This window comes from Equus quagga, chromosome 2 (genome assembly GCF_021613505.1).
Source record: "Equus quagga isolate Etosha38 chromosome 2, UCLA_HA_Equagga_1.0, whole genome shotgun sequence".
Lineage (NCBI taxonomy): Eukaryota > Metazoa > Chordata > Mammalia > Perissodactyla > Equidae > Equus > Equus quagga.
The window spans coordinates 175,877,826-175,904,082 of NC_060268.1; the positions used below are offsets into that span (position 1 = coordinate 175,877,826).

At 47.4% G+C, this 26,257-nt stretch overlaps 1 protein-coding gene across 1 annotated transcript in view; it reads right to left on the reverse strand.

Annotated features, from left to right (window-relative positions):
- CPXM2 (carboxypeptidase X, M14 family member 2) overlaps positions 1-26,257 on the reverse strand; it is a 129,106-nt gene that overhangs the window by 79,065 nt on the left and 23,784 nt on the right. The window contains exon 3 of the mRNA XM_046655037.1: positions 17,358-17,467. The gene's annotated coding sequence lies outside the window, so the exon portion shown is untranslated. The remainder of the gene's footprint in view (positions 1-17,357; positions 17,468-26,257) is intronic.

Genomic DNA, 26,257 nt, shown 5'->3' on the forward strand with positions numbered 1-26,257 from the left:
CCCCCACGACAGGGACCCGCAGCACATTACTGACTTACACTATCACAACTCATTTCTTTCCAGAAACTAGAATATGCACTTTGTTTTTGTTGTGGTTCCTCTTTTCTTGTAAACAGCCCAGGAGACTGCTGTTTAGAATAGTTCCATCCACTTATTAAAACTAACCTTCACCAGGCCTCTGTATGTGCCAAGTATGGCCCAGGCAAGAAGTAAGTGAAGGCAGAAAACGTGTGCAGCCCTGCCCTCCTGGAGCTCAGAATGGACAGACAGACTGAAGTCCACACACTGCGCTTGGGCCTTAGTCTTGGCATCTTAAAATCCACCACTGCACCATACGCTGGTTAAGAGCTCGTGCACTGACATCCCCGTGCTTGAGTGTGAATCCCGGCTCTGCCACTTATACATTCTATAAACCCAGGCAATTTGCCTAAGGGCTCTGTGCCTCAGTTTCCCATGCATTAAAAGGAGGACAATGATCATTTCTCCCATAGGGTGTTGATTGTGTTTCTAACAGGGCCTGGTACATAGCGTGGGCTCAAAAAGAAATAAGCACTCAATAAATGTTAGCTATCGGTATATTTAAAACAATGAATATTTGGCAAATTATGAAATATGGGTGCTTTACAAATTATTTCCAATTTTAAAAAATTCTAGAAAATCACAATATTATTCCAGGTAATAGCTGTCAAATTTTCTACAATTCAAATATCCAGAATAGAGTTACAAAATCTGAAAAAAGAGGAGACCCATGAGTCTAAAGTTCTCAACAGCATGTTGCCCCTCAGGGAATCATTTTTGTCTGTCACACTGGAGGAGGTGTGTGCCAGTGGCAACTAACGGATAGAGGCCAGGGATGTTGCTAAACATTCTACAATGCACAGCACAGCAGCCACCACAAAGAATTACTTGACCCAAAATGTCAGTTGTGCCAAGGCTGAGAGTGCCTGGTCATGGGCCAGGCCCACAAGAACGGAGCTGCCACACAGCCCAGGGTCTTACCATTATAGGATCACGGAAGCTTGGAGGAGCTATCCTCATGCCATTGAACCAAAGTCTACTGATGGGGATTTGGAAGTAAATTTTAGGGGCCTAGTTTTGCCAGCCTGGATATTTTGCTTCTGCTGCTAATCTCAGTTCTTTCTGAGCACACAAGACAGTCAATTAAATGTGGTAGGGTGTCAAGGGACTGGAGAGTCCTTCCTGAAGCTGACTCATGGTGGAAATGACAGCCACCTCTGCAAAATCGATTATGAATTTATAGAGCAAGTGCCTGGGAGAATTCAGTAAAAAAGGAGGTACCAGCCCCAGAGATGTCACCAAATTACACTACAGTGCAATAAGTTATATTCATACAACATCTCTGTGAACCAAGAAAAGGGTACATTGATCCCTTGCTGCTTAATAATGCAATAAAATACTTGATAAATTTTGGAGAAATTTCAATCAGAAGTTGTTGAAATAAAAGGTTTGATTCTTTAAAGTATATGCTAGTCTTGAAAACGCCACTAACATGGAATGATTATTTGTACTATGGCCCCAAATAAATTGAGAATTAATGTGATTTTCTCAAGGCAATTAAGTTGTATGCATCATTTATTGCAAAGAAAACCACCAATGCATCTATCAGACTATTTTGCTTAAGATGAATGTGGTAATTATTAAATCCATAACAAAAAGAAAACCTAATACTATTCATTTAAGATCAATTAAAGAAGATTTTTCTGTTTCGAGATGATGGAGTTAGTATATTGGTTTTACCATGTTCTTCTCTCAAAAATTCTCCCCAAACAAAGAAAACAAGAAATACAACCTGGATCTCTGATAAAGCTAGGACACATTTATAATCCCCAAACTACAATATAAGAGGATAGGAATCGGATGGCAGAATCTGAGTGACTCAGTCAGAGAAAAACACGCAGACTTCCCAGCGGCACACCAGCAAGGAGACAGCCACAGAACCTGAAGCCGCTCAGAGGTAGGCTCTCAGGTATTGCGGAAGGTGAGAGGCAAGCAGGACTGAAAACAGGGAACTGATTCAAAATGTGTATTTAAAAAATCAGATTCCCACATCCTCACCCCCACTCCACAGAAGGCCTGAAATTTTTCTCTAAAAACAAAAACCACAGAGGCTCCTGATTTGGGGATCCCAGACACAGAGGAGGGCATGTGTGATGTGACAGATGAAAAGAGGGAACTCGGTGAGACATCAGCACACACTGAAGAGCGAGGTGCCCCACCGCCCTTCCTCCACCCAACTCTACAACACAAGGTAGCCAGGCTTAGAGCGAACACACAAAACAAGCAAACTAAACATATCATGGAGAACAGAAGAAGATCTCAGAGGAGCTATAATAAGATTGCTTGAAAGAGATCTTGCTTATATTATAGGAAACAAGAATTGGATATTCTTAGAGGAAAAAATATTGAACGAGAAAGAGCTCTAGGAATGCGAAAATTCCGCTAACAGTAGATAAGAAGAGAAAAATAAGAAGAGCAGAGGAAGAAATCCAGATTTTTAGGGGAAGAAATTACAAAAAAAAGATAATGTCCCAGATCTATAAAGCTTAAGTCTCTAAAACACTAAAGATCTAGTACGATGAATAAAATAAGACACACACCGAAGCATAGCAGTGTGAACCTCAAAACACCAGAAATAAAGAGAAGATTCTAAAAGCTACCAAAGAGGAAACAGATAATAAAACAAAGGTGTAAAAACAAAGAAAAAGGAGTAAGAATGGCAGCAGGATCCTCCACAGCAACATCTGAAGCTGGAAGAATGGAGGGGATGCCTTCCAAGGGATGGAGGAAAAGATTTTTAATTCTAGAATTTTATACTCAAACTACCAATCAATTCTGATGGTAAAAAAAAAAAAAAAAGACATTTTTAGATTCACAGATCCTCAAAGAATTTCTCTCATGCACCATTTCCACGACGCTGCTAGAGGATATGCTCCACAAAAATAAGCCAGAACACCACAAAGATGAAGATGTCAGGTCCAGAAATGAAGGGCTCCAACATAGGAAAGAATTCTCAGAATGGCAGCAGGAAGTCCCGAGAGAGTAGCTATGTGGAAGACCCAGAAAGCAACCCATTCAGCCTACAACAGGTCAAAGGGCTCCATGTCTGCAGAAACAAAAAAACAAAAGTGAGACTGAAAGCCTTTGAACAGGTTTGACCTTACAGAAAATTACAGTCACGCACCACGTCACAGTGTTTCAGTCAACAACAGACCGCACATACAACAGCGGTCCCAGAAGATTAGTACCATAGAGCCCAGGTGTGTAGTGGGCTATACCATCCGGGTTTGTGTAAGTGCACTCTATGAGATTCATACAATGATGAAATCACCTAACGGAACATTTCTTAGAACGTATGCTGGTTGTTAAGCAATGTATGACTGTACACGGAAAGGTATTTTAAAGACTCAGACGTATTGCAGGGTATGGGGAGATGATTTCTAAAATACAAGCAGACCTAGGAAAACAAAAAGTTGTCAAGAAATGATATAAAATGAATATTTCTTGGCTCAAAACTACAATATTTCCCTGCTCAGTAGTAAGCAATATTTACATTGTCATAATAATAAAAACCTTGAATGTAGACTTACCCAAAATTTGACATACAATTTTTATTGGAAGGATTAAAGAGGGGTAAATGGGTAAAAAAATGAGCGGAAATTCTCATCTTCCATAGTAAGAATTCAAAAGTTAAAGTCAACAATTTATAAATCAATACATATCAGCATGTGCATATTATTTAGAAATAAAGATTTAAATTCCCAAAGAAACAAGTAAAAAGAGTTGAAAGTAGCTGCTTCATTCACAGCATCGATGGCAGTCAGGGGTGGGGTGGAATGTGGATTGAATTGACAGGGGACCATTTTGCTGTTGTTGTTATAATCCATTTAACACTTTGAATTCTTTAACTACTTGCTTATAAAACTGACTAATACATATTTCAAAAAGGAAAGATATAGAGGGCGAGTGATGTAAAGCCTGCTTGGTTTATTCTTTCATTTTCCAGGTGTCTATAGAGCACCTCCTATGTGCTAGGCTTTATGCAAAGTGCTTTGCCTTATGGCGAAGCCCAAACACGTAGAAAACAGTGAGTTTCAAAATCACTCTACTGTTGTGAAGTCACTGATCTGCATTATACATAATTCATAATCATGGCCTGCCTCTATACAGAAACATCTGGAAGCAAATTAAAAAGTTATCTCCAAGTGCATGTAACTATTTAGCGATTCCAGGATAGTTGACTTACAGCTGCCACTCTGCAGACAGCCCAGGGCCATTTGGATAGAAACAGAATGAAGTGACAGTTTTTAAAAATATTTTTGAGACAAAAACCTTAGAAGCGGCAGCTGAAACTTTTTAGCTTACCAACATGTCACCCCCTTTGGAGGGGTGGTTATCTAAAAATGTTAGACATGACACCGGATTAATATAGTTAAGTAACTAATCTGCCATAAAAGGACCTTAATGTGGTCTATCTCCTTTGATAAACCTCTGTGATACACCTTTCATAAACCCATAAAACTGCCCACATGCAAATCAGCTGAGCCTTCTCAAATTATCAGTGTCTTGTCCCAGTTCAGACTTTAATCATCAACAAAGTGAAAAAAGAAACATTCATTGCTTTTGAAGCCATTCTTAAAACCAAAAACCAATTTTATAAAATACTTCCTTGCATTGGCCAAGGAAACTAAAAAACATCTAGAGTTTGAAATTAAAGACATTTAAAAATAAAATCTATTAAATACACCATAAACCATTTATTAATTGTTTTTAAAAAAAGAAAAGATAGGCACATGAAAAGATGCCCAACATCATTAATCATCAGAGAAATGCAAATCAGAACCACAGTGTCACACACTGTCTCACACCCATCAGAATGGCTATTAAAGAGAGAAAAAATAAGTGTGGCAAGGATGTGGGGAAAAGGGAACCCTTGTACACTGTTAGTGGGAATGTAAATTGGTGCAGCCACTATGGAAAACAGTATGGAAGCTCCTCAAAAAATTAAAAATAGAACTATCATATGATCTAGCAATTCTACCTCTGGGTATTTATCCAAAGAAAACGAAAATACTAATTTGAAGAGATATATGCACCCCTACCTTCATTGCAGCATTATTTACAATAGCCAAGATATAGAAACAACCTAAGTGTCCATCAATAGATGAATGGATAAAGAAGACGTGGTATATGTACACAGTGGAATATTACTTGGCCATAAAAAAAGAATGAAATCTTGCCATTTGCAAAAACATGGATGGACCTAGGGGGTGTTACGCTGAGTGACATAAGTCAGACAGAGAAAGACAAGTCCCGTATGATTGCACTTATATGTGGAATCTAAAAAACAAAACAAACACACAAAACAAAACAGAAAGAGACTCAGATACAGGAAACAAACTGGCAGTTACTAGAGCAGGGAGGGGTGGAGGTGGGAGAAACAAGTGAAGGGGATCAAGAGGCACAAACTTCCAGTTATAAGATAAATAAGCAATGTGCAGCATAGGGAACATAGTGAATAATATTGTATTAACTTTGTATGGTGACAGATGATAACCAGACTTATTACAGTGATCATTTCATAATGCATATTACGTGATCATTTTGTAATACATGACGTACACTTGAAACTAATAGGATATTGGGTGTCAATTATACTTTAATAAAAAAAGAGAAGATAGGGAAAGAAATATACTAATTGAAAAAGATAGTAAAGATTTTTCACATCAATATTCTAATTCAACTCAACTAAAATCTGGAAAACGCTTTGGTCACTATTATTGTATATCTATGGAATAAGTAGTATGACCCTCAAAGTAAACAATTATCTCTTCACCTATCAGCGATCCACAAAAAGAGAGAGTGCTCCCACGCACCAGAGAGGCAGTGCAGCACGGAATAAATAGCCTTTGGAGTCCCGTGTGGGCCAAGTTCAAGTCCTGGGTCATTATTTAAATACCTCCGATTAGGTCAGTTTGTCTGTAAAATAAGCGTAGAAATAGAATCTACCTGAGGGGCCTGTGGCGATGGGCACACGGTCGTCCGTAAAGGACAGTATGTGCACTCGGGAGAGGGCAGCTGTTGGGGAACAGGCATGACCCACTTTTCGGCTCCCATCTGCTGAGACCTGTGACTGAATTCGCTCTATGACACAAGCGAAGTTTTCCTCTATTCACAAGTGAGTCTGGTCCATTTAGCCCATTGAGAGACGTGCTTCGTCTGAATGAGTCATCAACTTTTCTGGGATATTCTATTTTTATTGCTTCTTTTGTTTCTGTTTTATCTTTAACTACTGACCCGTTTTCTTTGCTTTAAGTGCCTATTTCCTCTGAAAATTTTAAAGGTCTGTCTCTTTGTTTTAGTGGTTAATTTAGTAACTATCACCTTATTCCATTGTGTGCATCTGTAAGTAACTTAACCATTGTCCTGCTGATGGACATGTGAATTGTCATCGCTTTGGGTTATCGTGAACAATGATGCTGTGAACCTACCTGCACGTGTCGCTGTGCCCCTAGGAATGCATTTCTTTTAGACATATGAGTGAATTTGTTAGGTCAACAGGTATGAGAATGTTGAGCTTTAGTAGATGCCCCAAACAGATTTCCAAAGTGGCTGTGCTGTTTTACATTCCGAACACTGAATAAAAGTTTCTACTGTTCCACATCTTTGCCCACACTTGATATTGTCCTTTATTTTAAAGGCATTCTGGTGTCTGTGTGTCACATCTCATTGTGGTTTTAGTTTATATTACTTGATAACAATAATAGAGAGGACTTTTTCTTATGTTTAATGGCCCCATTATTGCTCCATAACCATAACATGGTTCTAGCCACACTTGCTTTGCTTCAGTCCCCCAAATATGTCATGTTCCCTGCCACCACAGGGCCTTTGCACACACTGTTTCCGTCAACCTAGAATTCCCCTCTCCCGCCTTTGCCAACCTATTGTCTGATAAACTCCTAACTTCTAATTATGTCCTCTAGAAAGATATGTTCAAGCCTAACTCCTGGAACCTCAGAATGTGACCTTATTTGGGACTAGGGTCATTGTAGATAAAATTAGTTAAGTGAAGGTGAGGTCAGACTGGAGCAGTGTGGGCCCTAAATCTGATGACTGATGTCCTTATAAAAAGGGGAAATTTGGACACAGAGACAGACACACACGGAGGGAAGAGGATGTAAAGGCATGCAGGGAGACTGCCATGCGACCACAGAGGCAGACACCAGAGTGATGCACTATAAGCCAAAGAACACCATGGAACGCCTGAGTACCAGAGGCTGGAAGAGGCACTGAGGGATCCTTTCCTAGAGGCTTGGAGGGAGCACAGCCCCACGAACACTTTTATTTCAGACTTCTAGCCTCCAGCATTGTGAGAGAATAAATTCCTGGGGTTTTTTCAAAGTATGCTTTTTTTGGTGAGGAAGATTGGCCCTGAGCTAACATCTATTGCCAATCTCCCTCTTTTTTTTCCTCCCCAAAGCCCCAGTACATAGCTGCATATTCTAGTTGTAGGTCAGTCTAGTTCTTCTATGTGGGATGCCGCCACGGCATGGCCTGACGAGTGGCATGTAGGTCCGCACTCAGGATCTGAACCGGTGAACCCCAGGCCACCGAAGCGGAGTGAGCAAACTTAACCACAAGGCCACAGGGCCGGCCCCCAATTCCTGCTCTTTGAAGCAGCCTTGTTTGTGGTACTTTGTTACAGAAGCCCCAGGAAACTAATACACAGGGTGCTCTCCTTCTGAGTATTGAGTATAGGTTATAAATGTGCATTTACTAGCAAGATTTTTTAAAAATTTCATTTCCCAATTAGATGATCAGAGTTTCAGGCCAAAAAACATGGGCAGCATCCTTGACTCCTCTTTTTATCTCTTGTAGCCCTCATCCAAACCTTACCCAGCTCCTCATCAGAAAACCCCACTTTCAAATACCCAAAATCCCACCGCTTCTCCCCACCTCGCCCACACCCGTCTCAGCCGGAGCCAGCACCCTCCTCGTCTGGGGTGCAGCAGCTGCCGCCTAACACTCACTCCCCTAGGTCAACCCAGCAACCGGGTTGCTTCTTTTCACTTGTAATTCAGAGCATGTCATTTCTGCGCCCAAAAACTTTCCAGGGCTCCCCAACGGACTCAGGAGTACAAGCCAAAGTCCTTCCAGGGTGACCTCCAGGCCTGCATCGCCCCCCCCCCCCCACCACCACCATGCTCGCGCTGCTCCAGCCACACCAGCCTCCCACTGCGCCCTGGTAGCGCCAGGCACGCTGTCACGGCAGGACCTCCCACTGCCCCGAACACTCTCCCCACAGCTACGTGACCCCCTGCCGATCCCCTTCAAGCCAACTTAGCCCAAGTATCACCTCCTCTATGACGCCGACCGTGATCACCTTTAACCATGACCTGCCCCAACCCGCCCCCGCCAGGGCCGGCCCTCCAGACCCTCACTACTGGCTGTGAGTTTGTCTTTCTTCTCTCCATCGCACCTATCACCTTCTAACAACTATCAAAGTTATATTTTATCACATTTCTTGCTTGTATGTGCCTCCCCCATTAGAACGTAAGCTTTAACACAGCAAGGATTTGGGCTACTTTGGTCTTTTAGGTATCCTGAGCACCTAGAAGGGGGCCCAGCACACAGTAGGCCCTTCTCAAATACTTGTTAACAGATCGGACACTGTTTCTATTTTTGCTCATCGTTTCCCAGGACTTCATATAGTGCCTAGCATGTATAAGGTCCCTGGGAGGGGGGTTTGTTTCAACGAATGAATAAGTAAAAGAATCTGCTCTGACCTTTCTTTCCCCCTCTTTCTCCCTGTCCCCCTCCCGCATCCTCTCCCGACACTGGCTTCTCTGCTTGTACCCACTGAAGCCCTAGCACGAATGACCTGCACACCTGACTCCCGATTGTACACGTCCTGGAGACAGTCAACCCAGAGGGCCCAGCCCCGGGGGCATCATTTGAGAAGACACAGTTCGGCTGTGCCCACTGAATGGACACAAGGCCCCGGGTGTGATGGCTTCACCCCTCAGACTCCTCCGGGCCCTGCCAAGAGGCGGGTCCAAAGGGTACCAGGGGACTCAGGCCAGCGGGCAGGGAGATGAGCCATGAGATGAGATGCCCAGGGGGCCCCATGCTGAACCTTCTCATGGGTCCTAGAGATGGCAAAGGAGGGTGGGGTGTGGGCTTACCTGCAGCCCGGAACCTTCCATCTGAGTCTCAGCCCTGAGCTCACTAGCTGTGGGGCAAGGGCAGGGCATTCAGCCTCTGACTTCAATTCTTATCTCTACAACAGAGTTCCCCTATGAGTATAGTGAAGATGAAATGAAATACTAATTTAATGAAACGCAATAAAACAGTAAAGAAAAATTCACACAGCAAGCGGAACACAGTCTCCATCTGAAGCACAGGGTCTGTGGTCACAGGCCAGGGCTGTCTGCGACTTGGGCTCCCCTTGTCATTCTGTCACATCCTTTTACTCCCAGTTCTCCTAACTGCTCATGTGTTTACGATGCAAGCTTCTCGAGAAAAAGAACAGCACATTAACATCATTACGGTAATACGCATTTTAAATTTTCCGAGAGTCATAATTTAAAGTATTTGGTCCTGTTATTCCCATAAAAAGCCAAATATCCAAAATTCCAGCATTTTGGCATCCAAACACTCTCTCCCAGACTGTTCTAGAAGCCAGATGCAAAACAAAATCCCTTTTTCAGAAGAAGCAGGACATTCCTTGGTTTGGAAGCTGTACCCACTGTGATTATTTTTGCCTCTGCTGCACCTAGCACATATATAGCCCCAAATGAGGACTTGTGTTACAGCAAGATTTTGTGTAGCCAGAAATAGACGAGATGCTGAGCACCCAGAGATTTGGGACTGTCTGAAGGAATAGGCTTTGGGGTCAGAAGACTCTGGGTGCAGATCATTCCAGCAAGAGGCAGGAGTGGGCACACCCGGGGTGACGCCTGAGAAAACGGTGCCGCCTGAGACGCCCCACAGACTTCCTGCCAGGACAGACACGGTCTCCACACCTGGGCAAAGTGGGGCACCAGGTGTCTCAGGGCCAAAGGGGACAGGGAGACAGATGGTGGGATGTGACCTGCACGTGAACTTCGACGCCATGATAAAACTTGGTTCAATGCTCCATAAGCAGTTTCACGTCTTCCTGCAGGGTACGTCTGAAGCCACAGGCACTGCCCAGCTTCAAGCCTTACACCTCATTTCACATTAAAAAAATTATCAGAACATCGAAGTGGACGCTAATATCAGCATCCAGGTGCTCCGTAGAATTCCTTTAACAGAATGACTAATGAGAGGAGCTGTGGTTGATCCAGCCGTGCTGAGAAACAGCTCAGACAGATGCTGCTACTATAACCAGACACATGCTCGTGAGGTACCAGAGGTGACCTTCTCTCGGGGTCAAACTCTTAGTCATTTCTGACACATGTGAGACAAGATGTGGGCCACAGGATGTCCAAAGACCATGACCAGGCACCACAAGGACATCTGGAGGTGTTATGCGGAGTCCCAAGTTTCTTCTCGTGACCTCAAAATGTCAAGTCTTTCTTCGAAACTCTAATCTGAGCATCAACTCTTTTACGTTCCCGACTATAGGCAGGGATTACGGTGATATCCTGAGTTCCAGCCACACTCTTGGTATTTCATTTCTTCCGATCACGTCAGGGTCATGCTTATCATATCTTTAGGGTCTTAAGAAGGAAATTCAAATGCAGCCCTTTGAAATGGCAAGTGTTGCTACAGTTTGCTCAAGGCTTTGCAGCTGAGAAAGCATCCACCATAAAGCGGCCACTGGGAGGAGCATGGTACTGACTCCACCGTGCTGAGTTTATGAGCCACGGAAAATCTCTCAGGGTCTCAGAGGATTCTGCAGGGACAGGACACGTGCTGAGCTGCCATGAAATGATCCACTTGAATACAGAGGCACCTCCTAAGACCAACTAGAGGCAAACAATGACCCAAGCGTGATTTTAGAGGTCATTGCGAAGTCTTCTCTTTGACACTTGGAATGTTAATTTCCAATCTGTCTGTGGCTGCTCCCGGAACAGAAGACGCCAACGATTGTTTCTAAATGAGATCACAGCGCCTTGAGTGTGTTAGTATAAAAGGATCCTGGACACACTGAAAGAATAATCACCGGTGAGAGGACAAACCTTCACCAACCTGCTGAACTGGACCTCTTCCTTGAATTCTTGCAAGATCTGTCTGGTCCCAATGTACTGATGAAACATAAACTTGGGTTTCTTCTCTAAGCTTATATATTAAATTGACATAAGCAAAATTTCACTTGCAAAAAAAAGTTGCAAGTTGAATTATAAGGTGATTTTACTCTTTTAAAGTCTTCTCCTTAAAATGAGGATAAAAGAGTGCTAGAGACTGAATGTGAATGTCCCCTCAAAATTCACATGCTGAAACCTAGCCCCCTAGGTCCTGGTATTTGGAGGCGGGGCCTTTGGGAGGAGATGAGATCATGAGGGCCCACGAACGGGATTAGTGCCCTTATAAAAGAGAACCCACAGAGCCCCCAGGTGCTTCCACCAGTGAGGACACAGAGAAGGCAGCCATCTATGAACCAGGAAGAGGGTGTCACCAGACACCCAGTCTCCCAGTGCCTTGATCCTGGACTTCCCAGCCTCCAGAACTGGGAGAAATAAATTTGTGCTGTTTATAAGCTACCCAATATAGGGTATTCTGTTATAGCAGCCCAAATGGACTAAGGCAAAGAGACAAGTGTGTCTGCTATAACATGGCACATGCAATTCAGTAAACTTCACAGTCTGCAAAACCTTACACTATGAAAACCGAGTTCCCATGAAAAATAGAATTCTAGCCAGACCCTTCAAAATCTATGCAGCTCTGTAATCAGAAGACCAAAAAAACAAAAACAAAAACAAAACTTAAAAAAAAAGCACAGTTAAGAAGACATGCTAATTGCTTAAAAAATAAAAAAAATATATAAATAAATAAATACAGCTATAATGATAGGATTTGCCCTAAAAAAAAAAAAAAAACCATGGTGAAAGGAAGAGGGTGTGAGGAAACATGGGAGCTGCTGAGTGGAGGGGGCAGAGCAAAATGTGCAAAGGAACTGACCGACGGCATCCGAACACAGAGCTCCCGGCCCCGAGTCAGAGGAGCGTGGAGAGCCGAGCTCCACGTACGGGAAGTGCAGGAGGGAGCTCTTCTGAGGCTTCTGCACGCAGCTGCATTGGTGCATGGAGGGGTCAGGGGCTGGTGCCTGGTCCCACAAAACCCTGATGTACTGGGGGTCAGCCCAGTGGCGCAGCGGTTAAGTGTGCATACCGTGCTTTGGTGGCCCACGGTTTGCTGGTTCGGATCCCGGGCACAGACCTACTCACTGCTCACCAAGCCATGCTGTGGCTGGTGTCCCACATGTAAAATAGAGGTGGATGGGCACAGATGTAAGCTCAGGGCCAGTCTTCCTCAGCAAAAAGACAAGGATTGGCGGCGGATGTTAGCTTAGGGCTAATCTTTCTCAAAAAAAGAAAAAACTGATGTACTGGCAAAAGTGGTACATGGAGCAATGCTTCTTCTGTATCATAATGACATCATCCCGTATTTGCCGATCACATATGAGCAAATCTGCGATAGCAAAACTGGGAGAGAGTAGACCAGCCTGCACCGCCCCTTCAAGAGGACTTCTTCACAGCAGCCACAGCACCCTGAAGCCATCGCAGCACTATACACACTGTATACAGGGTTTTTTTTTTTTTTTGCAGAAAGGCATGTTGACACTTTTTATTAATCAGAAAGGAGGTGACTGATCACCTGGAACATTCTCAGAGTGGACATCAAAGCCCTTCAATAGCCCCAGCAGCAATTCCAGAGCTTTCCACACTCAGTGCCACTCTAGAAGGCTTGCTCTCCATGCCCCCTCCCACCGCCAGCCCTTTCCCTGGGGGGTCCCGGCCCCGGCCGCTCACCCTTGGTCCCTGCAGAGCTTCTTCATGATTATAAGCAACAAGAGCACAGTTAGACCAGGGGCTTGCAAACGGGGTTCCACAACTACCTAGAAACATCTATTAGGCACATACATATGTGCAGACAGTGTGATGAGACAATGTGGGAATACCCACAAAAACAAAATTCACATCCCCTGCAAGAAGGTTATCATTTGGTGAGGGTGACAGAGGAGTAAATCAATGTCAGATCATTGTCAGGAAAGAAAGATGCACACGGTTTAATCATCACCCAGATGTGCCTGGGACACTCTATCTGGTGACCTGGGGCAGTTTAATGGAGGATCAAGGACTCCCGGATTAAAGCAGCTTGTCCACATCCTGCCTCCCCCAGGAAATCTTAACCAAGTGACTCTTCCGGTCCACATGTCCATTTTCTATAAGGTACAGGTAATAATAATAATAGCACTTGTCTCACGTGGAGGAATAAACGAAACAATGCTCGAAAGTGCTCAGCACAATGCCAGTACCTACCAGAGCCGATCCCCGCTCTCCGCTGGAGACTCAGCATCTTGAGGAAAGGGAATGAACGGGAGCTTTCCATCTTTGCTCTTCTAAGGCCTGGCACACTTCCCAGCACACAACCGGCACTTCACAATGGCCAGCTGAGCGAATGCATTGTAACGGACACAAATACGGCATCTGAGAATTGCTGACGACAATTCTCTTTCTTTACTCCTTCTGATGCTCACACCCCATGAAGGTGGCAGTGCTGGTGGTGGGACCTCTACCTTACTGATGAAGACACTGAGCCTCAGAGAAGTCGGGCATCTTGCCTAAAGCCACTCAGCTCATTAACAGAACCAGGAGGTGTGTCAAGCCTGCAACCCTGAGCATTCTGGGTGGACCACATGGGTGCCCGCAGGGCCAGGCCAGCAGGCCGGGCTAGAGGAATCTCGTTCACACCCTGCACAACGGCATTTAACCACAGTTTCTAATCCGGATATCTTGGTGTTTCTCACACATCAAATCCCATTAGCTTCATACGCCTACAAAATACTCATATGAGAGACAAGATATGGTTATTTTTAAACTGCGTTTCAACCCATACGTGTGGGAAGATGCATTTTGGAGCACCTGTGATGGTGGAATCAGGCTTCCTGTGGCGCTGATTCTGGAAGGTACGAAGCACAGAGGGACCCCAACCTAGTCATGATTTCCCCGTGAGGGAGTGGCATACAGAAGCCCCTCACACAAGCTTCAAGTAACCCTCCACTCTCTGTGGTTAACACCACGTCACCCACGGGGGTGGCTGGCCTAGACTCCGCCACTAAGGGAGCAACTTCACATTCTGAGGGCAGGGGCGGAGGTTTGTTTGGCAGAGGGCATCTGGGAAAATGATACATCACTGAAGAAAAGATGAATCTCCATTAGGACAAGCAGCACTGAAGTGGTTTTCACTGAAGTGGTTTTCAATCACCCCCCTTATTTGCACCCTGATTGGAGGCAGGAGAGTGTGTCTGCAATGCTTTCAGCCTGGGGAGTGTGCTTTCTCCCTGGGGTGTGCCTCCCTTGGGCGAAGGATGAAGGAGGCAGGAAGATGATCAGGACATAAGGACAGCCCAGCCGGCTGCCCCCTGCTGGATGACTGGTCCACGAGCAGGGCCTCCTGCATGGCCCCATGAAGGCAGGGCAGTGAGTAACCTCCACCTGCCTTCACCTGACATCCTCTGTACATGTCCTGTGTTCGGGGCACCGTTCTGGGCTCGGGGTGGGGAAGGGAGACAAAGCCCTTCTAACCTGGGGCTTCCGCTCAAGGAGGGGCAGATAACACCCGAGGAAGTAAGTCAGCCATGGGTCGGGGAGGGACGCGCAGATCGCACAGGGCCAAGCAGGGAGTTTCCAAGAGCACCTGGAAGCTACTGGAGGCTTTAAGCAGAGGAGTGAAATGACCCAGTCAATGTTTTAAAATTATAAATCAGGGGCCGGCCCAGTGGTGCAGTGGTTAAGTGCACACATTCTGCTTCAGTGGCCGGGGTTCGTCGGTTCGGATCCCAGGTGCGGACATGGCACCACTTGGCAAGCCATGCTGTGATAGGCGTCTCACATATAAAGTAGAGGAAGATGGGCACGGATGTTAGCTCAGAGCCAGGCTTCCTCAGCAAAAAGAGAAGGATTGGCAGCAGATGTTAGCTCAGGGCTAATCTTCCTCAAAAAAAAAAAAAACTAAAATTATAAATCACCTAATTTCACTGTTCAACAAATCCTGTGAGCGCTTGGGATCTTCATTTTTCAGATGAGGCAAAATGAGGCTCAGAGATGTGAGATCAAAGTTCCAAAGATCCCAAAATCTAGACATGCCAAGGCCAAGATCTGAACTCCACACACCCAACATGGATGCCCGTGCTGTACACCCTGCCATCCACTCTGCCGGGGACGTCCCAACCGGAAGGACACAACCCCAACCCCTGCCCCGATGACAGCACCACTCATTAATGCCCAAAACAGCCCCATGCCCATCTGATCTAGCCTTGCTTGGGCCTGACTTCATTTACTCAGAAGACTGGAGCCCATGCAAGGTGCTGGAGTCACCGAGATTATCAACCGTCACGCCTGCTCAACCTTTGAGCATCCATCCTCTTATCAAATACAGTGTCCAGTTGTACACATCCAAATGTTTCTTAACAGCTGTTATTTTAAAAAGAGAAAGAATATTTATAAACCAACCTTTGGATTTCATTAAAGCTAGTTCTGGAAACGTTCTACCTGAATTCGTCTGAACAGAAAAGCAGTGATGGTTGAGTGGTTTGAAAGTCTCTTTGATGCGGTCAAGTGTCGAGGGAGGAGGGAAGAGGAGAAGCCTGGAGTCAGAGCTCCGCTCAGATGTGGCTAAACCCATGACCTCCCTGGGGAGGGGCCTCAGCCACTCCTGTCCAGTTCCCAGCACAGCGGCTGCCCAAAGCACATTTACAGTGACCACTGAGGGAATGAGGTGTTGGCTCTGCCACGCAGAAGCTGTTAGCCTTGATGGCCACCCCGCGTCTCGGGGATGAACAGACCACCCCCGCCCAGAAGCCTAGATGAGATGGTGCACACGCAAAAGGGTTTGGAAACCACATAGTTATAGAGTAATTGGAGAAAGAAAACTAAAACATTAGAGAACCACACAGGACAGCGCATGATCAAATGCTAGATGGAGAAGGGACGGATCAGCAGGAGCTGGAGCAGGAGGGAAAAGGCATTGTGGATGGGCCGGTAGAATGACGCCCCATCCCCCACTAAGACATCCACGTGCTAACCCTAGAACCTGTGAATACTGAGGTTATGTGGCAGAGAAATGAAGGTCGCAGATGCAATTAAGGTCACTTGAGATGGGAGATGATCCTGTATTACCCAGGTGGGCCCAAGGTCCTCACAATGGTCCTTAAAAAGTGGAAGAGGGAGACAGAAGAAACAGCCAGAGAGACGGCAGCTTGAGAAGGGCTCAACCTGCCATTGCTGGCTTAGAAGAGGGAAAGAGCCACGAGCAAGAATAGGATGCCTCTAGAAGCTGGAAAAGGCAAAGAAACGGGATTCTCCCCTAGAACTCCGGAAGGAACACAGCCCTGCCCAGACCTTGATTTTAGCCCAACAAGACTTCTATCCTCCAGATCTGTAAGAGAATAAATTTGTGTTGCAGAAGGGGCTACGTTTACGAGAATGTGTTAGAGCAGCAGGAGGAAACTAACACCCTGGAGGAAGCAGGATTTTCACTGGGTGGGGTAGGGCAGGGGAAGCGAGTTGCAGGTAGGGGGACCTGCTTGAGAAGAGGCCTGGAGTCAAGAACTGCAGGGTATACAGAGTGTCAACGAGGGGCTCCCCGTCTGGGAGCAGGACCTCAACAGCAGCGAGGGCCAAGGTTATGGTGGCCCTTGAGTCTCAGGGAGGGAAGCCAGCCATGATGTGCCAGGCCCTGGAGAGCCACTAAGGGTTTGGCCTGGGGGGAGCCACAGAACAGCCTGGAAGAGGTGTGTGTAGGGGGGAGGTGAGATGCATTGGCAGGGAGGCAACAGAGGACAAATGCCACTGCCTGCCCATGCCCACAGGTGTTCTGGGTTCTCCTCCTGACCTTTCCAGACAGACGACTGGAGGGGAAGAGCTCAAGAGCCGGAGGCAGACCAACCTGGGTCCAGGAACTGGCAGCATCCTTTCCACTAAGTAGTCTTTGGAGAAGACACCCACCCTGAGTCTCAGAGCTCTCTCTGTGAAATGAGGATTCCGCAGCATTGTCCTTCCCGCTGGGAGAATCAGGGCTGAGGCACTGTAAACGTCATGCATGCCACCTGACCCAAGCTCAACGAGCCATCGCTGTGTCTACAACCAGAGCGCCCAGCAGCACACGCAGAAGCCTTCCCACGGCCCTGGTACCTGGATGTTGAGTCTCCCTCGATGCGCCCCCAGGCCGTAGCGCTTCGAAGTGGATGCATGGAGCTGGAAGTCTGTGATTTTTAAGGTTTCCAGACCAAGAGGTGGGCAACCTGGAAAGGACAATGCTTGTTAAAAACAAGAACAGATGTTAAAAGAAACAAGTGCCTAGTTTTCTAAACCTGGCCACGTGCTTTTCCGTTTTTCCTGAACTCCCTCTCCTCATGGCAGCCCCACCCTCTGGTATGCCCGGGGTTTCCACACAAACATTGTCGACTCAGCTGTCAAACACTAAGCCAATTTTCTTTCTTGTCGGCATTTCCTTTCTGGGTGTTTTTGCTCTAATATTCTTTCTCTCTGTCGCTGTCCATGCTACTGTCTGTGGCTGTTTTCAATTAAGGCTCCTTCCACAATGTGACACAGCCAGGGAGCGTTATTGGTTAGAAATTTTGGAGTGATCCCAATGAGCTCTGCAAATTAATCAGAATTGGTTGATTTTGCTTCAGCAATTCTGGCCTTTTTATTGTGATGCTAATGAGCAGAGCAATATAAATAGAAAAAAAATCTATTGTCTTCCATGCTTGACAAGGCTAGTAATTCTGAGAACGGCTACTCCACACAGTCTGGTCCAAGCTGCCCCTGGAATAAGCCGCAGGCACCGGGCAGGCCCTTGGCCATTCTCCTGGTCCAGCCCGTCTCCCCATGGATAAGAGCTTTAACAGCAGCCCTGGGGCTGGATCCCAGGCCTCCTGACTTCTGGGCTGCTTTTCTCACCACCCACCCTGCCACGGGGCTGGAAATCTCCAAGTGATGCTATCTCCTTCAAATCTGACCCTGGAGAAAGAAAATAAAAACTCTGGAGTAGAAGTGAACAAATCTATTTCTACTAGAATTATTGGAAACCTCTAATGTAACGGAAGCAAATTTAAAAAGCTGTGTGGTCACTGCCAAGATAGGAGTATGCCCAGGGATCGCAGGGTCACCTGGGGACGTGGAGGTATCTGTCCATCCAAGACAAACCCCTGCAGGGAAAAGGCCCCTCTGGAGGCTGGAGGAGGCTGGGCAGACAGCAGTCACTGGGGTGCTCTGTGGGCCCTGGGGTAAGATAGTCTGCCCAAGGGCTGCAGCCAGAGGAATCCAGGCCTCCAGGACCTGAGATGCCCTCGAGTATTCCACTTGACTTCTCAGAAGAGGAAACAGAGGCCTCAAGACTTGAGGCAAGCCATCCAAGGCGTCTCTGCCAGCAGCAGAGCTGGACCTCAGATGCCAGCCTCCAGATTCTCAGCTCCTGGCTTGCAAACAAGCCACGCTGCTTCCCTGGCCCTGTCCATACCTGCCAGGAGGCTGCCTGGCTTGGTAAATATTTATCAGCCATCTGTGCTGTGCTTGGGGAGGCAGAGGTTCAGGTGCCCAGCAGGGCGAGGAGCATGAGGAGGGAGGTGACGGTACTGCTGCCACTAGCCAGACACTGCAGGAGAACTCGGAAGGCTTCAGGTGGCACCGTGAGCAATGATGCTCCAGCTGGCTTCTGCGATAGGTGGCTGTGCCACAAGTGGGGCGCCATGTGTCCAAATGGGGGGTCCATGCAGTGAGCCTGAGAAGGGGCCATGCAGCGGGGGGTGGGGGGCACACATGAAGCAAGCCGGCTGTACCTGCCCCTCTGCGTTCCTGCCACCTCCACAGCTCAGCCCCCAAGCCCAGGTTATAGAACAGGAGGAACCCAAGGCCCTGTGCTGCTCCACTCTGGCCTCAGGACGGGTGGCACCTTCTCTCAGTGCTGCTTGCCCCTCTGGACCAGGACCCTTCAGGCTCTCAGACCCTGGTGGTCACTGGCACGCACCAGAGGCCCTGGTTGGGATTCAGGGCAAGGCACGAGGGTCAAGGTCACTGCCTGTGCTCTCTGGGAAGCTGGACTCTCGGATGTCCTTCAACCTGCCACTCGGAGCCTGGCTCTGACCTCAGGCTCGCAGACTGCCCTGCTGCTCCCAGTTCGTACCTCCTCTCCTCCTGGCTCCCCTCATCCCCTTCTCCTTGTCCCAGCTCGCCTGGGCGTCCAGGCACATGTCCAGGCACATCAGCATCCTCAGGAATAACTGCATCTCCCCAGCCTTGACCCCAAGTTGACCGGGCCACAGTTCTGTTAGACAATTCTGTGCATCCTGAGAATGGCCTCTACGTGTCTCAATTATGGCAGATGTGCCAGCTTTGCTTTCAGACCCTAAGTGGAAACAGGGCACCGGTTCTGTCCCACCTCTCCTGGTGCTCAGTTCAGGTCCCCAACATTCCCATAATCAAGCAACAGAAACACAAAATGGATCTGCCGCCAATTCAATGAACCTATTTCACAGCCACATTGAATGTTCCATCCCCTTAGGATTTCCTTCTTAGTAGAAAACAGGGCAGGTGGTGAAGTCCACGTACTTCATCCAGCTAACACCTCCCATTTATATCGTTGAGACAGGCAGACAGACCGACAGATAGATAGACAGACACACATATTTTACTTACTAGTTAAATAAAGCAACAATAATTGCTATCCAATGCATTTCTTCCAGGAAAAGAAAACATCCATATGTATATTAATATTTTAATTCAAAAAGGAACTACCTGAATAAAATTGCATATTGATCAAAAGTGCTCTTCTGTTGATATGTGGAAGCTCCGCCACATCCTCTCACCAAGATACACAGGGGTGAAAAGGAAGTGCCCGTAAGTGGGCTGTTTCTTGACTGCACGTCTAACATCAACTCAAAAGCTTGATGGCTGCCCTCTCAGGGGGGCTAGACCATCACGTACACGTGGCAAGAGTGGAGTCCCAGGCAGCCGGTGGTGCTGTCAGCTGCCACATCAGCCAAATGTCCACTCTTGTCCACTCTTGAGTTGACGTGACATCACAAGCCAGAAAAGCCACTCCTTCCATCCACGGCACAGCTGACGATGCCTTTGGTGGGAAGCCCAGATAAACACACACGCTCTCGGCCTGCTCGGAAATGTTGCCTCCCGGGAATCCTAATAAGGATTTTTCTTCCCTGTTAGAAGACACCATCTTTAGAGAATTTAGTTTTGTTTGGCAGCCTCCTCCGTCGTCCACGCCATTAATAAAGATGCTAGAGATAGATCTACACTGAGAAACTGCAAGGCCCTTGGCGGCAACACCAGTTACTGACACACGGGGGTTAGCGGGGCACCTTTGGTTGTGAGAAACCAGCAGTATTTAACGCAAGCAGAAATGGGAATGATTGGAGGGAGGGCAGGAAGCTCTCAGAGGGGACGAAGGCAGGGACACAGGACAGGTGCGGGGTGGAGCCAGAAGAGCCCTCGTCATCCAGGCAGCAGAAGCCACCAGCCGGTGCACTGCCAGAGGAGCAGATCGACTCCCACAGCACTTTCCAGCCCGCATCGCATCTTTCAAGGGCCTCCACTCAACCTCACATCCCACCTCCCAGACAGAGTCCGACTCGCCTCGTCACACGTCTGCCCACTGGGAAGGGGGTGCTGTGAGTGAGGGGAATGGATGCCGGGTCACTCACGGGACAGGCGTGTGGAGTCACCTGCCCAGCGTTGCAGGTACATAAGGGCCAGCGCAGCCTTGTGCCGTTGAGGTGGAGTCGGGTCTTGCAGCCGCCCCAGGAGTCTATAGCTCCATCTCCGCTTGCTCTCCACCACACCCTTCTTGAATTTTTGCATTCTGCACTCTGGCTTCTGTCTCGAATCATGGGGCTCTCCTCATTTGGTGGCCCTTTTGGGATCCTCAGCCTCTTCTTGGTCTCCCTGCCATCTGCTCCCTCTTGCTACTCCCTCCCTCCACCCCTGTGGCTTCCATAACACGATATTCTCCAGTTTCTTTCCCTCCCTTGTGTGAGGGGAGCCTTTTCCTGCCCTTCAGCACAGGGTGTAACCCTCGGACTCGGTAAGAGTCCTCCCTCCCTTTCCCTTTAACAATCCACAGTGGGCACCCATGGCCTCACCCACGAGATGTCACAGATGCCGTCTACACTAGTAGGAATCAAATCACACGGATGGAGTTTAAACGCAGGACACCACTCATGAGCATGTTTGGAGACTGACTATTCCACAGCCTTCCATACGTCAGGCGTGGCAGCAGAAGCCGTGGTGGTTCCTGTCGCTGCCGATGTGAAGGCCACAGCTGAAGCACACGTGCCAAGTGTCATCCACAGTCCATTCCTGAGGGAGCTCCAAGGCCGCAGCGACTTCCTCCTCCTTGGCATTCTGTCTCCACACACTCAGACGGCAGAGGCCCCAGGAGGGGTCACAGAGACACAGCACCAGTGCCGTCTTCACTCGGGACGTTTCTCTCCATTCCACCAACTCTCCACTCTTCATTTTTCCCTTTGAGAGCTTCCATGCCTTTCCTGCCATCACATATCTGTCTTACATTGACTTTCACTCCATTCCCATGACCATCAACGAAATTTAGCTCAACAGACGTTTACTGCGTCCCTACCTAACACAGGGGGCCATGCTCCATGACGCAGGACCCCTAGGCTCAGCTAAAAGCATGTGCTAAACCAGCTGGGGGTTCCCCACCTTTCTAAAGTCACATCTGAAAAGATTTTGTAGTTAACAAAAAGTTTAAGTATAAAGTAGTTTAAGGGGCCAGCCCAGTGGCATAGTGGTTAAGTTCATGTGCTCTACTTCAGCAGCCCAGGGTTTCACAGGTTCTAATCCCAGGAACAGACCTACACACTGCTCATCAAGCCATGCTGTGGTGACGTCCCACGTACAAAATAGAGGAAGACTGGCACAGACGTTAGCTCAGGGCCAATGTTCCTCAAGCAAAAAGAGGAAGACTGGGAACAGATGTTAGCTCAGGGCCAATCTTCTTTACCAAAAAAAACAAAAGTAGTTTAAGCATAAACTCTCTGCCCTACACCCCTTTATGCAAAGATGAATGAGGGAAAAATCCCAGGTCAGAATAACATTGTTCCTGACAAAAGTTTCTAGGCCCATTGTAATGACTTGTACTCAAAGCTTGACACAGAAATCTCCACATTTAGAAAAATGAAGGATTTTCCTACACTCAAGAACAGGACAGGAAAATAGACATGGGGAAATTACCCCTTGATTTAAAGATTCTAAATTAATTCAAAATACACAGTACTGAAATGTTCTCTGTACTAAACGCTTAATTCAGCATTTCAGTATATTCCAACTGGACTCATTTTTCTCCTCTTCTTTCTACCCTGGGAACATCATCCTCAAGATTTTCAGCAGGTCCCTTCAATGCCCAAAATGAGCAAAGTGAGTTGCTCCTGCTCCTTGGGTTCATCCACAAATTTGGCAGAATAATCCTACGCTAGAGAGAAAATCACACAGGATGATCAAGAAGCCTCTGCGAAGCAAGCTCAGCCACTCAGGAGAAAGGTGAGGGTGGGAAACCTTTAACATACAGAACAGTCTGGAGGCCTCAGAGCCCCATGGGCGAGGTGGGCCCTGTGCTGACACAGCACTGAGAGCCAGTGAGGTCCCCAGTCGTTCAGGGATCTGCAAAGGGCCGGGGGGCCATTCCTCCCTCCGGCTGCACCCTGGGCTGGCAAAGGCTGAAGAGCAATTCAGAAAGGAACAGGAAACACCAGGAAAGGTGGCCACTAGCTCCCACAACCTGGGGCCAACGCTCAAGGCTGCCTCCCAGCCCTGGAGGTGACATCTGCACAACTGAGTTGCTCAGCTGCTCCCTGGACTTAGGACACAACGGGGGACCGCTGCTACCGTTATAACCCCAAAGGCAGTTAAGCAGCCAAACAAAATCTACAGAATGACGTCAAGGACACCTCCACGACCTCAAAACGAGAACCCTGGAAGGGCAGAGGGCATAAAAGGACGTCCACGGCTGCCAGCAGACGACCAAGAGAGGAACGAGCAGACCAACACGAGACTTCTCACTGGAACCTGGGCATCCAAAGGGCTGAGGGAAAAGAAATTAGGATCCAGAATCCACTCTCAGTCAATAGCCAAGGTAACTAAGGACATCTTCAGACATACGAGAACTTAGAAAACTTACCCCCTGCTCCATCATAACCGTAGGCTCTTGCTGAAAGAACCGCTGGAGTAACATGCCAGACACACACACACGCACGCACACACACGATATAGTGAGTGCTGAATACACGGCACAGTGACTTCTTCTCAAAAAAGTCCGGCGGACACTACCAGCCACAGAACTCCAAAAGCAATGCAAAGCTGGAACAAGAAGTTAGAGTTCTTTTGGTTTTAAATTCTCAAAGGGACATCTTGTCTCTGTCTAAGCGGCTGTCAATCACGACGCCACCTTCCAACAACGAGGACTCTTCTTCATCCTTTAGAAAACTTTACCGAGGAAGATAGCAGTGCTGCATTGGTGATCCAGGACAAGGGAGGAGAAACCACTGTTTCAAAGCTTAATTTAAATATCCGCAATTGGAAAGTCAAATTCCAGAACCCGGAGCGATGGTGTCCTTGTGGAAACTGTAATATGCTTGTAGTAAACTCAAGATTATAATGTCAATTGAGGAGATAATCACTAGGTTTAAAGAGTGCTTGAAATCAGTGGGAAACTCATTCCCAGCTCTTCACCCCTCCTCTGGTTTCCAAGTCCCCAGCCGGCTGCAGTGAAACAGCTCTGGCAGTAACACACACAGCAAGGACTCAGCTCTTGGCCCATCTGCCAATCAGCAGCCGTGGAAAGCCCCTCAAGACAGCCCCCGCTCCTTCTGCAAAAACAAACAAGAATGCTTTATCATCAAGTCAAGTTTTTGTTGTTTCCAAGAGGAAAAAGACTCTAATCCTGAGAAGCATGTGGATAAGGACGACGTGAAAAAAGGTCTGAAGAGAACACTTCAGGAAGATATTAATTAGAGATTGGAGATGTGTCACAATCTGGAAGAAAGAGAGTGACAGTCATCAAAGATGACTCTACTTTTCTCATAAAGGTGGCTCAGCTCTCTAAGAACACCCTGTGCTCAGCCGGCGCCCCTTCCCAGGCCCGTGCGCTGTCCCTAAGGAGGTGGGCAAAGACGGGATCCTGAGCCTCATTGTACACCCTCCCCTCGACACACACACACACTCAATGAAATCCACCCCCTGCTAAAATTCCCAGCACTGCAGCCACTTTACAAAGTGGCCATTAGCACTACGGCATATATTTATTGGTCCTCATCCGCCCTATCACCCCCATAAACTACCACATGTGCACACAAGCTCTTCAACAAATCGCTGGCGTCCAGTGCATTTAATATCAGGGAGGTCTCTGTGACCCAGAAGTTACAGGGCACAGTCAGAATATAGCGTAGAAGTGAGAATTCTGAATCTGGAGCAGCAATCCCAACACAGCGTCCCCATTACCCCAAATCTGTTGGGGGGTCGGGGCAGCTGTTATGAGAGTCAAGTCGTGAAAATTATTTTAAAAGGGCAGCGATTTGGGGAGCAACGGGGCTAATGTGCTAGCAACTCAGGGAGCCAGACCCTCTGAAGACATTTTGTCATTTAATCTTCATAACGACCGTGAGAGAGGGGCACTGTTATCCCTGTTCTACACATAAACAAAGAGTCGAGGAGGCTGTAACAGAGTGACACCGCTCCTAAGTGTCTGAGTTAGAATTTGAAAACCAAGTGGACATTAAATTCCAGGCACAATCTTTACACCTGCTCTGTTTGACTTGAAAACTCGAGAATATAATACAGTATTTGTCTTTCTCTATCTGACTTATTTCACTTAGCATAATACCCACAAGGTCCATCCAGGCCGTTGCAAATGCAGAAGCTGAAATATAACAATGTACACCTGAAATTTACACCATCTTATGAACCAATACGACCTCAATAAAATAATGTAAAAATTGTAAAAAAAAAAAAAAAAAAAGAATATAATACAAATGCAGGTTGCTTGGTGGTGTCTGGGGTCACACCAGAGAAAGGAAGTGGAGCTGGGACAGGCGTCCCCAGTTGGCAGACGGGAGCTGAGAGCCCGAGGCTATCTGGTCTGTTGTGCTGTCTGCTGGAAATGGAGCAAGGAATTCTTCACGACCTCCAGAGCAGCGGCAGGGTCAAGCTCACAGCGGTTCTGAACCTTCACTTTCACTGTCGCCTATAAATCGAATAGCTCTGACTCATGACATTCTTTCCTTCACCTTTCTGAACTTGACATTCCTTTTGATCAATGAGAGTGTGGAGGCAGCTTCCTGGTGCCCTGGAGAGTGTGTTTGCAGAGGCTCTTTGCCTGTCTCAGACACCACTGGCTTCCCAGAAGGGCACGCCTCCCTCAGGGTCTTGGGAAAGGACCTAATCTCAGCCTTATCTAATCGCCCTTGGAAAGCTCTTCCCTCCTCTCGGGCACTCCAGGCAGCCTTCTCTCCCTGACCCGACATCAGAAGCTCCCAGGGAGCTTAAAAAAAGATACCCGGACCCCTCTCTAGAGACTCTGATTGACAGGACAGCAGAGGGGCCCAGGCCCTGATCTAGAGCTCTCAATCTTCTGAGCCCCTTGGAACCTGGCTGCTGTCTCTTGCTTGGAAGGCTACACAGGCTCAGAGAGTCTCCTGCCCCGGCCCCAGCGGACCAGACAGAGGACACTCTCAGGGAAGCGGGTGAAGCTTCTCACGCCGGGAGCCTGCTCAGAGCTGCCTGCCCTCTCAGAGGCTCTGAGCGCTGATCAGTGGTCGTCCCAGTGGAAAACCTCCCAAGACTTCCTCCTCCGACACCCATCCCTCTCAGCCTACCCGCCCCAGCCTAAAACAGTACAAACCACACTGTTAACGTCACAGGGCAGCAACATGAGTTTTCATCACTGAATTCCCAAAGCCCAATCAATGTTTCCCAATAAATTAACGAATTTGTATTGCAATCCAATATACCTGATAATCACTATGTCTGCATCATCATGGAAAATCAATAGTGTGTTCTTTATA